This window comes from Mixophyes fleayi, chromosome 9 (genome assembly GCF_038048845.1).
Source record: "Mixophyes fleayi isolate aMixFle1 chromosome 9, aMixFle1.hap1, whole genome shotgun sequence".
NCBI classification, from domain to species: Eukaryota; Metazoa; Chordata; class Amphibia; order Anura; family Limnodynastidae; genus Mixophyes; species Mixophyes fleayi.
The window spans coordinates 66,382,174-66,395,697 of NC_134410.1; the positions used below are offsets into that span (position 1 = coordinate 66,382,174).

At 38.0% G+C, this 13,524-nt stretch overlaps 1 protein-coding gene across 1 annotated transcript in view; it reads left to right on the plus strand.

Annotated features, from left to right (window-relative positions):
- TEX11 (testis expressed 11) overlaps window positions 1-13,524 on the plus strand; it is a 391,710-nt gene that overhangs the window by 101,649 nt on the left and 276,537 nt on the right. The window lies entirely within an intron of this gene.

The window sequence follows — 13,524 nt, forward strand, 5'->3', positions numbered from 1 at the left end:
TGTTTGGCTGAGAATCATTATCCAACAATGAAGTATGTACATACTTTGCTCCAAAATATCGTTTTATGTATTTCAGAGAAAATATGAGTCACTAAGAGTACATTTTTACATTTCTCTATTATAAGTTAGAAAAGTCCGTTGAAAAGGTATGTAGTCAATGAGATACCGAGTTCTTAATGAACAAATGACGGACGACACTGGATTGCACTGTTAAGAACCCCTAGTCAAGTATGGGGAGGGGTCATAGTTAGCAAATAGCTAAGGGGAACAGTGGAATGAATACAGCCATTTCCCCATAGAGTCAGAGTCCAATCCAGCTGTCATTTTGTTGTAAAAATCTCCCTTTCTACATGTATGTTTGTATTCAAACCTTTGTATTCCCATCATTCATTGCTTTCCTATTTCTCATTCTTTTCACAAACGCTAGTCTCTCTCTCTCTCTCTCTCTCTCTCTCTCTCTCACTCTCTCTCTCTCTCTCTCCCACCCCCTCTCTCTCTCTACCTCTCTCTCTCTCTCTCTCCACCTCTCTCTCTCTCCCTCTCTCTCTCTCTCTCCACCTCTCTCTCTCTCCCGCTCCCTCTCTCTCTCTCCCTCTCTCTCTCTCGCTACCTCTCTCTCTCTCTCCCGCTCTCTCTCTCTCTCTCTCTCCCTCTCTCTCTCCCGCTCTCTCTCTCTCTCTCTCTCTCTACCTCTCTCTCTCTCTCTCTCTCTCTCTCTCTCTCTCTCCCTCTCTCTCTCTGCTCTGGTAGAGATAAAATCAGACAGTCTCAACAATGGGGCTAAAACATATTTTTATGTTTTTACATAAGACAAATTCAGAGATACACACACTAGATTGACATAAGATACAGAAACAGTCAGGGATTTTGTTTTCATGTGTATAGAAACTGCTGATTTTTTTAAGCAGAAGGTTCTGTTGTGGAAATACGATTCATGTGTTATAGATTGCATACCTGTTTTGTTTTTTTTTTGTTTTGGCTCGTGCCTCCTGTACAAAAATGTGCCTTTATATGGATGCACAAAGGGTGGGCAGGACAGGAGGACAGAAGATTGCTAGAGGTTAAGCATACAGATATGCATCTCTGTATAGAACATTGGAGTAGGATTTTTACCACAAGATACGACATAATGTGAAACCCTAGAAAATGTAGAATTTTCATGTTTTATATTTTTTCACTGTTAGACAGACATGTATTGGATACTGTTATATTTGAAGAAAGTGTTATAGAAAGAGACCCCTTTGCCTTTCCCACTTAGTCAAGTAGCTGAATATGAGGTACTGAGAATGACATGTGAGTTGGCAGAGGGAAAATCGATTGATATACATTGGTCTTTAACATTTTTCTAGTCTAGAGGGCGATGTTGAGGTGACCGAGAAATCGTTTTATAGCAATACCAGCACATGATTAGGACACTACATAGAGGACTTTATACAGTGACACAGTTACCAACTGAAGTAGCTGCTAGTAAAGTCCACACTTACACGCACAACCATACAGGGCTGTCACACCAGGGAGAACATAGCTGTCAAATAGACAGCAGGGTTTTATGTGACAGCTAACAAATCTATGTTTTGTTTTGTTTTTCGTTGTATTGTTTTAGTTTTAAAAAGGTGAACACACACACACATGCACGCATACACATATTGGTTAATATAGGAAGATTTGTGTTACCCGAGGGATAAACTGTCTGGAAGGTGAAGAGATGTGGTGAGGAGTCTGGTGGACTCTGGAGAGATGGACAAGATAGACCAATAGAGCATCCCATATCCCTCCTGCTGATGGGTTTTGCTCCAGGTGAAACAAATACACGTCATCCAATTACCACCATGCAGGATCCTCAAGTATACACAGGTGTACCAATGAAATATGACTGGGTAGAGGTGTATTGAAATGTGTCTAATGTATTACTGTATCATACTCAAAGCTTTTGTTATTTAATGTGATAGTCCTAGAGTTATAATAGATGATAGGGGTATTCATGTTATTGATAATAGATGTATAATGTATGAGTAGTGGTAACAAATCACATACTTTCAATTAGCCATAAACCAGTGTGAACATAAAGTAGTGGTACTTGGTAGAATGAATTGAATAGAATAAGAGTTGGAACTTGATTGAAGTGCCACTAGTCCTTTCCCGCTACCAAGAGATCACCCCTGGGCAGACTCCTAACCTGTCAGTTTTTGAAATGTTCTTAACCCCTCGTGAGATGAGATTGTAACTGGGAGGCTAGGTTAGACCTTGAGAGAAGGTAAATAGTGAGACAGCAACCGAGAACGTCCAAAACACTGTTTCCTGAAAGGTCACACTAACTGTCAGGATGTTGGATCAGGAGAGTAAGTTGTGGAGCAGTAATTTCTTAAGCTTAGGTTATTTGCCAGACAGGTACCAGGTGTAGGCTACCAGCCTCACGGCTTCAAGGGTAGCAGAGACACACTGGTGCCCATACCACCCACTGCAGAGGGGCCAACACTCAGAGAAGGGTCCAAGGGCACTCATGAGTTTGTACTGGAAGGCCTCGAATGCAGTTAGAAGCACCTGAGCCAAAGGCTAAGACTGTTGTCCAGCATGAAGCTTGTAGTTTTTCCTGTTTTGTGTTCTCTCATTTCACTCTCTTCTCAGGACGGTTAATTCTTTTGATTATTAGCAGGTGACAGAGACTGGTTCGGGTAATGATAAGGAGGTGTTGGGGAGGAAGAAGTTAGTAGCATAATCAGTCCGGCCAATTACTCTATTCAATTCAGGGGTAAAGGAAAATTTAGAAACCTTGGAGCTTGGAGAAAGTACGAGGGGCTATTGTCTGAGTAGCATTACGTCCGTAAGTACGGCGACCCCATAGTTAAAAAAAAGAGACACACCCCAGCGATGCCAGTCCAGTAATATTCGGACTTGAGCAGGCATCCTTGAGAATGATTATCATTCTTGGGAGGGTAAGGTTTTAGACCAAACAAAGTGCTGGGCGTGCTCACGCGTGCCTCAGTGATTATATCAAGTAGGACTAGTTCTCTTTCCACTAAATATTCTTGAGGTACCCCGAACTATGGGTGGGAGGTCACTAGGGGAAAAAGTAGGACACCTAGATCCCTTAGTCTGAAGTCTCCCAATGCTTTGCAAGCCGATCACTGTTAAATCTGAGTATTGAGAGACTGGGAAGAACGAACAGACAATAGCCCGCCCACAAGTGTTGATGAAAAGAACTGGTGACATTATTAGATGTGTGTATATTAACGCAAGCTGAAGGAGATTGCATATGACATTATTGATAGACATAGGATGATGCTAGTGATGAACATGAAGTGTTTAAATGTATTCTGAGCTTAAAGACATGCGTTGGACAGAAGAACCTGTTAAACTTGAAGAACTGTAGTAGAGAATTCTGTATAGCTGATACACGTTCTACTGTACCATGTACCTTTCCAAATAATGTATTAAGTGTTTTATTGCACCCTTGAAGGGCATACAAAAGGTTATCTCCAAGCTCCAGAAGTGTACGGTTTATAGTAAAAGAAGAAGTCGTTTAGAGGATTAAGACTCTCTCTCTTATGATAACTTGTTTAGATCTACAAACAGCGTGGACATACACCAAGGGGGATTTGTATTACATAACAATGAAACATGGTACTGAGATCCTGCTTATAACATCTTTAAGGTGATAGTTTATTGTACTATCAAAGGGTGGACTGTCAAAGTCGTATAATTGGATGAACGAAAGTATATTGGTTTAATATTGGTTTGCCGTGCGTATTGCGAAGCGTACGCCACGTGTTACGTGACGTGGTACGTTCGCACGGTAAAATACGCACGCACACACTCGCATTACAACAGTTAGTTATTTATATTATTTCATATTGGTTCTGTTACACTGTAATTCAGGAGCAGATAGTATTCGGTTCATTATTAGTCTATATATATATATATATATATATAGAGATATATATATATATATATATATATATATATATATATATATGTTGATTATATGTACATTGTAGTGTTATTAAAGGTTTAGGTAATAGGAAAGGTGTCATGCCTGATATCATATTGAAGCCCTAATCATCAGCAGCTGTCCGGTGCAGTCGGTGAAGAGATCGCACATTGCATACTCTAGTTATTGATATTAGAGAGTAAACCTTTGTATGATACTGGCTATGAAAAGGAGCAGACCCCCTGGAGAGAAGACCCCCACCTTTGGATTCCTTAGATTGAATCAACCTATTACCTGTCTGGCCTGGACCCACCCAACGTCTGGACCTATAGAAACAATCTACATCATCTCTATTGTTCACAATGAAACACTGACTGTATATATATTAGCTGCATCTCACTGGGGCCTCAGTCAACTCTGACACAATATTCTATACAGAATATTGTCCATCGGGTCCGGTGGGTGCGCAGCGTGCGCAAGCGATTGCATTTGGTATGTACTTATCTTTTGGTATTGGCTGTGCTGTACTGTACTTTATCATGATATAATAATGTATTGAATTGTTGACTATTTACATCTGCTAAAATAAATCACTTTGTGCTTTGGACACACATTCAATTGATTGGGCAATGCTTATTTTAAAACGATAAAATTACTTTAATACCTTTCAGATTGTTTGGGGTATCTGGAAAAACGCTTGTCCAGAGAAGGAAAGGTGAGCGTTACCATCAGTCCTGTGTCATGCCAACAGTAACGCATCCTGAGGCCATTCATGTGTGCGGTTGCTTCTCAGCCAAGGGATTGGACTCACTTACAATTTTGCCTAAGACCACATCCCTGAATAAAGAATGGTATCAAAACATCCTCCAAGAGCAACTTCTCCCACCCATCCAAGAACAGTTTGGTGATGAGCAATGCCTTTTCCAGCATGATGGAGCACCTTGCCATAAGGCAAAAGTGATAACTAAATGGCTCGGGGATCAAAACATCAAAATTGTGGATCCATGGCCAGGAATTTCCCGAGACCTTAATCCCATTGAGAACTTGTGGTCAATCCTCAAGAGGCGGGTGGACAAAACCCCCCCCACAAATTCTGACAAACTCCAAGCAATGATTAAGCAAGAATGGGCGGCCATCAGTCAGTATGTCCCAGAAGCTGATTGACAGCATACCAGGGCGAGATGCAGAAGGGGTGAACACTGCAAATATTGAATCTTTGCATAAACTTAATGTAATTGTCAATAAAAACCTTTGACACTTATGAAATGCTTGTAATTTTACTTTAGTATACCATGGCAACATCTGACAAAAAGGTCTATAAACACTGAAGCAACAAACTTTGTGAAAACCAATTCTTGTGTCATTCTCAAAACTTTTGGCCATGACTGTAGAAATTAGTTATGATTTTATTCCACTCTTTCGGGTCCAGGATCTCCCCTTCATCCCTCTAGTTCATGGGGTTCTTTCAATGGTTGCCTGTGAGCTAATATCAATTGATATAAAGTTGAAATAAGCCCTTTTGATGTAGGACCATTCCTGGCACAGAGACTCCGAGGGAGACCACTGAAGTTCTGTCGGTGGCACAAGGAGTGAGTGGAAAAAAAATTATAATTGAAAATATTAATAAAATACAGAGTGAGGGAGTCTAAATCTGTTTTGGATGATCCTGGAGTAAAAGAGAGAATGTTTCACAAAGGGGCTAAAAGATCATTCAAATGAAAATTGTATCATTGGGTACTTTTATTCTAAAAGTGTGGAGAGACCCAAAGTAAAGTATATGGTGAATACATTTTAAGCAGTTTGGTCGTCTATACCGTTTGTTGTTGGAAGTAGTGCAAGAGAATGCATTGAATTAAGTGTGTGGCTTCATAGTATTTTAGGAGATTTGGAACACCTAATCCTGCCTGGTTTTATTTTTATGTAATATGCACATACGGACCCTAGGTTTCCTACCAGCCCATATGAATTTGAATAGATGTTGTTGAAGATTTTTAAGTACATGTGCGGGAATGTGGATGAGGAGTGTGATGATTATGTAGTATAACTAATGACTGATTGTTATTTTCTGTTGAATTCATGTATGACAATGTATATTGTATGTAATCTTGTAATGTAATCTCAACGTGTGCTTTGCTAGTTTACATGAATTTGAATTTATGCAACTGTCATTAATCTTTTGAAACTAGCCAGGCCCGGGATAGATAAGGGTCTTGGAGGAGTTTGAAGCTCAAAGTTGTAAACCATTTAGCCACTCAAGCAGAGCAGAGGTGAGAACTCAAGGCCCTGTGAACATTCTGATCTCAGGACCTCCCTACCTCCCTGTGACATTTGGGAGATCAATCTGTCCTTATTGACAGATAAACTCCAAAGGTGGGGGGTGAGAGTTATGTGAAAAAGGGTTTAAAATCTTCTGATTTAGACAATAACATGTGCATTTTGATGAGGGGGTCTATCAAGACTGAAATGTCCCATTTTCCTCAATTGGGTTCCCTCACACACCAGGTCTCATCTAGTAAGTAGTAACTCTGATTTTATTTCCTATTTTATTTTCTGAAACTTACTTGTGCAATATATTGTATGTCTTGTTATTAATTTTTGTAATTAAACCTTGGAAACATTTTTCAGATTAAAATTTTTTAATCTAGTGTGTTCTCCATGATTCTTTGTGAACTTATGAAGCCCAGGGAGGCTCATGTTATATGTGTATGTGATTTAAGTGTGAAACATTAATAAGTGGTTTTGGTGAACGTAAGGACACCATAATAAATCCTTCATGGTGGCAGAAAAGGGGTATTCATTGCTAAGTGACTAAGGTGACGTCAGTCACGGCCAGCTGTTCAGATTGCTGTATCTTGGACAGGCTGGGCGTTCGTGACAGGGAAAGAGCCTGAACCATGAAAGAGTAAGTTTATACCACTTCGCAATGTTGGACTTAATAGAATCTATAAGTCTAGGGAACTTGGCTTTATACAAATAACTATAGGATTTGGTTAGGTTTATACCCAAATATTTAAGTTTATGAGTCTGCCATCTAAAGTTATAATTTGATTTCAAAGCAAGGAGGGTCTCCAAGGATGTTCAAATCTAAAATTTCAGATATGTCCACATTAAACGTATAGCTAGATAAAAGACTATATTCGTCAATCTCTTGAAGGAGATTAGGAAGTGTGATGATGAGTTTAGTTAATGTTATATAAAAAAAGTTTGTTATCGCACATGGAATGGGACTGACCATATTAAAAAATAAATTGAAATATTGTTCCGACTATATCAAGGGGGTGCTCTTCCCATATAATTTAGCAGTAGGAACGAAAAGACCAAAGTAAAGTCTGAGTATGTAGAAAGAAGGCAATCCAGTCCACTAATTAGTAATTTTAAAATAAGCAAGGTGTTTTTAGGTTGGAGATATCATTAATTCTGAATAGACTGGTATTTTCTCACTAAGTGATTGTTGTTAGATATGTATGATATTAAATCTAAGATCCATGTTCATCCCAATACTAAATCACTTCCAAAAAAGATTTTATTATAATGGCTGAGAGTGCTGTTTTGTCCCAGCTAATATAGGCTGTGCACCCAAATTTTATCACAAATCTTTAATGGGATTATAGTTGGCCTTATATTATCCTATATGTATGAATAGAACATATACCCCTATACGGGTCTTGTTTAAATAGAAAGGGCTATTGTAACAACAGGAAGTGTTCCTATACTTCCTAATAATCAACTCTGTCTGCTACTGTACATGCACCAAAGTATAGTATGCTATATAGGATATATAGCGCTCCGTTACATTACATTTGAAAGAGGATAATAAGTTAAGCAAACAAATTGCTGCCGATTAATGTGGCTACACATCCGCTATCGGTCAACACTTCCGGGTCTGTAACATCAAAAGTGACGTCATCCCGCCTCAACGTGCATTTCGCCTTCATCTTTGTCCTCTCGAAAAAGTTGAAGGTGAAACATACATTGGGGCATGATGACACATTACTTTCTATTGTTTTAAATATTTTGCCAACATTAATCTCTAGAATAAAGGCGCATTTACCATGTAATGAGAATATATAGGTTGATCATGGACTGGAGTGCCTTCTTTCTATATTCTCAGACTTTACTCCGGTCTTTTCATTCATTTGGTCAACGTTAGCAATACGTCTGTAGCGCCTGCGGGGTACAGGACAGACGCACACAGATATCTTACCTCTCAAAGATGACCACCTCCCATTCGCTTCTGAGCTACCCCAGCCACTGTCCTATCCCAGCAGACCAGCAACCAAACCTCTGTCACCTCACTCCACTTCCCTCTACGGAACAAACAGAAATTAAGGATTGAAGTGTATAGGCAATTGAACGACAATAAATGTTATAAAAAATTATCATCTAATCCCACAGAGTCCTTCTTAAAAATATACCAGGAATTGATCACAAATGCATTTGATGATGGTATTATAACCAAGAAAGATTTTGACTTTTTATGGACAGAAAACCCGAGAGTTGCGACATTTTACATTTTACCTAAAATCCACAAAAATGAAAAAAAGCCCCCTGGTAAACCTATAGTCTCCGGTATAGAGAATCTCACGGAAAAGGCTAGTATGTACGTAGATAATCATCTCAAGGAATTTGTTTACACATTGCCTTCCTATATCCGGGATTCATTGGATATAATTGGTAAGGTACAAAACATCTTAGTAACCAATAATAAATGGCTTTGCACTTGCGACATTGAAGGCCTTTATAGTTGTATTGAACATCAGATAGGACTCCAAGCAGTCCGTCATTTTTTGGAGATGAAGATCCAATCCGACCATAATGACTTCATTTTGGACTTACTGAAATTTGTCTTGGAAAGAAACTATTTTACTTTTGATCAGCGGTTTTTCCTACAATTGAGAGGCACTGCGATGGGCACAACCTGTGCCCCCACCTATGCTAACATCTATTGGGAGTGGTGGGAAAGAGGTGGTTTTTGTTGAGCAAAATGAGAAATTCACAAAACACATAACGATGTGGTTTAGATTTATTGATGACATCTTCCTAATTTGGGAGAGTGAAAAAGATATGTTCACTGAATTTATGGATTTACTAAATAAAAACGAAATAAATCTAAAATTAACTTTCGATATAAATCAGACAAAAATCAATTTTCTGGACCTCACAATTTATGTAACAGACAACATGGAACTCTCCACGGATATGTTCAGAAAAATAACCGCCACAAATAGCCTTCTCCATGCAACAAGTTCGCACTTACCATCTACTATTAAAGGCATCCCAAAAGGGAATACTTACGAACTAAACGCAATTGCAGCCAGGATAATATATTCAAACTACGGGCCAAAGAACTCCAAATGAGATTGGAAAGGAGAGGATATAGTCATAAAATCCTTAAAAAATCATACAATGAAGTGAAAAAAAATCAATAGGGATCTCTTAATTTTTCCAAAAAGAAAAACCGAAGTTTCTAATGAAAAAGTGAGATTCATCAGTAAATTCAATAGCCAGTGGAAAGCTATACAGAATATACTACAAAAACACAGTCACATTTTAAAACTAGATCCTGATATATCAGAAATCATTGGTGATAGGATCTCCACAAGCAGGAGAAGATCAAGAAATCTGAAGGATCTTCTGGTGCAAAGTCACTTCGATAATAGGACTGAGATTCAACCAACTATTGATAAAATTACAGGATGCCATGCCTGTGGTAAATGTAAAGCTTGCAAGCTTATTAAAAAAAACAAAAAACTTTACAGATAGATATGGCAAAAATTACCAAATCAAATCATTCATAAATTGTGATACAAGAGCAGTAATTTATTGCTTGACCTGCAACATTAACTACATAGGGATGACCAGTCGACCTCTAAAACAGAGATTACTGGAACATGCAGGCAATATTAGAAATGCCGAACAAGACATTAGAAAACTGAAAACCAACCACAGTGGCTAGACACTTTAAAAGATAAAAAAAAAAAAAATCAGAGTAATCCTGATCAACTGATAGCCTTTGGTATGGAAAAAGTCAAAATAGGCATTAGGTGGGGGGGGGGGGGGGCGACATAAAAAAAGAGCTACTTAAAAGGGAAGCAAGAATGATCTTCCTAATGAGTTCTATGCAACCAATAGGCTTAAATGAAAATCTAAACTACACTATGTTTCTTTAAAATGTAATATTTATTTACATATCTCGAGTGAATTGTCTATGCTGGAATCATTCCACAGATGAAAAAGGAGAAATGAAAAATATGTAAAAGATCCAGTAGATCTATACTACGATTCCTCAAAACACAGTTTGTATACTTGGAAAAAGGACTGATCTGGTTGGAATGGTCCCAAAATAAAAAGTAATAACACAAAATAAATAACACATAAAAAGAAATAAAGAAAATAAATATTTATATACATACCTGAGATGGGTTGCTTGTACCTGTGATGATCTGTTAACAAAATTAGAAAATAATAATATATAAATAATAGATATCTGCGAAGAAATAGAAATTTTAAAACCATATACATGGAATATGTCATACTAACTATAGACATATTGTATCGATTAATTCTAAAGGTATAGTTTAATAGGATAGTAAATTGCTGTCCTATCAATTTTAGATATTGGAATCTATACAGATGATAGTATATAAACACATATAAGAATAAGTATTCACAACACATCTTAGCACAATTATCACAATAATAACATTAAAATTTAAATAAAATCATAAAATAGTATGCACAGTTTAACTTAAAAATAATGACCTTAGGTCTCTGATTTTATTTTAACACTAATATTCATTATTGTATATATTTTTTCTATTATAATAATTTTCAAAAACATATAACCCACTAATTATTTTGTAACACATATTTCACACATTCCTTCACTTGAGGTTAACTGTATACATATTATGCACTATATTTATAATTTAGAGATAATCTGTGTATTTATGTATAATATTTCAAGATAGCTTGATCTTCACTGTATTGTACACTTTCATCTTATTATCATTATGAATAAAAATAATTTAAAGGGTAAATTTAAAGGTTCCTTTGAGTGTAAAGAAAAAATAATTTATAATAACTTGAACATCATTCACTTATAATTCTAATTTATCTTTACTTATGTCTGTATAAATTTAATCCTTCTTCGCATATAATTTCTATTTAGGTTCTTTTAATAATTGTTAGGCATTTACTTATATTTCAAAATCCCTTATTATCAATGACTGTACAAAAACCGTATATTAAACCTTATAATTCCCATTACATATTAAGCGGAAGAAAATACTCACAAATGACATACCATTATCATAAAAGATATAAGGTATATAGTAGCACCATATCGGATCCATAACCAATCAGGAGAGATCGTAGTAGTAATCACTGATTGGTCAACTAGAGTTTAATAACCCCGCTCATACAGAGTAACGGGTTTGCCGTGAACAAGCATATCAGCGAAACGCGCGTTGGTTTCGGTTTCACTGACTATGCCTAGATAAATGTCCATTTAATTTAGTAGCAGCTGCAGTTTACATACAAGAATAGATCCATCAAAGATAGTATCCTGTATGGAGTAATCTTTTAATTTAATATTCGCTAGTAATCTCATTGCTGTGATACTATCGGCATAACATTTAAGCGGGTTAGTCTCCTTGGGGAAAATATACAAAGACCAAATCTATAACTTAATCCAAATAAACAAATACAAATAGTTATATATTATATACAACTTTATAGTAGACTGGAGTCTCTACTCCACGGAGAATTCGCTTATTCTCTTTGCCTTTTAAAGTGATTTAGTTATAAGCCGCTAATCACTTTTATTACAATGATTGAAAGGACTAAGGATTTTTAATGATGATATATAAAATACAAAAGACGGGTTAAACATAATGTAAAAAATATGTATAACTAACCCCCCCCCAGATTACACACGGGGATACTACCGAATGTAAACTTTGGAATTTACACGGCACAAAAGACAAACTGCCGTTCTTTATGTTCCTCAGATGACTCAGGCCAGACGTTGCTTGATACAATCTGGCACAACAATTGCAACAAAGTTTTAACTATATCAGTGACAATATACGAGAAATAACCCACATGTGAGAGATTTGTATCTGTTTGCATAGCGGCTCGCAATCATAGTATTAGTGCTGTAATATATGCAACACGAAACCACATGAAAAGGATCTATATCTAACCTGCATAATAATTTTACAATACTTATGCTGCAACTGTATAATGAAATAGGGGTTCTGTATATCAGAGAAGAGTTAAACTCTCGGATATTATCTATTTGAACAGCAATAATTTATTGCGCTTAACACTATCCTCACTGTTTGAATATCAAGAGACATATATGGCATAGCCAGTTTTTATACAACATTTCATTGTCACTATTTTAATCTGTTTACATATTTCGCTGTTTATTTTATAATTAATTCAATAAAAGGTTAAGTTTTATCAATATAGAATTATTTTTGTTGGATAATTAATGCGGATATGGAGTGATTAATGCATCATACTTTAAGCCTCTTTTCTTTCCTCTCTGTCCTAATCCGCTTCTGAGCCACCCCAGCCGCTGTCCTATCCCAGCAACCAAACCTCTGTCACCTCACTCCACTTCCCTCTATGGAAGAAACAGAAATTAAGGCTGTGCCTACCAGGGAAGGATTGTCCAAGACCTCGGCAATGAGCAGAGACACTCAAGTCAATCTCGCTTTCCGCCACCTTGATTTGTTCTTGCCAAGGGCAAGGGACTACGAGTACTTGGGACCAGGAACAGTTCAGCCCCAAATACTCTACTCACCTCTCGGTAAGGGCCTAACCAGAAGTAGGACAAGAGCGTTATACTCACCGGGCACTCCAACTTCCGGTCCCTGCTCTCCTCCTCTCCGTCACCTGTGAAAGACAGACAACACAGCCTCCCTCTACTCTACAAGTGAGGCTAGTATGTACAAACCCACACAACTGACACTAACTAACAACAGGCAGCCCGACCCTACAACTAACTAATGGTCAGGAACTAAACCTTACTAAAACTGGGTGTAGTGTACTTCCTACGCCTCCTCCCTCTACTTATGGGGAACACTAGCTGGTGTTTACGTTCTATTCAGGAGGGCTGTTCCTAAAACCCTCACCCATGTCGTACCGAGAAGACTATCTTCTCACTATGGGGTGACTCACGGAATCCCAAGGATCAGTCGCTAGCTGTACGATTGAGGCTCACTGGAGCAGCGCACCACCGGAGTGGCAGCTTCCACACGGAACTGCCAGTCGTCACTACCGGAACTCGAAACAGCCGCCTTCACCCAAGCGGAACACCGCCCAATCCGGAACCGCCAGGGACCCTGCCGGAACATAGACTGGAACACCCAAATGGAACCACGGGATGCACCCTGGAACTCAAATTGGCTGTGCTCCCTGCCAGTGAGTTGCCCAATCACTGCTTCTGGAAACCAGCGTAACCCCAGGGACCTATGACACGGGAAGACTATCGTGTGTTCTTCCCTAACTGTATGTGTGCTCCTAACTACCCCTTGTCCTCACAGACATGGGTTATAACAGGAAAACAGTAAGGAAACTAGAGC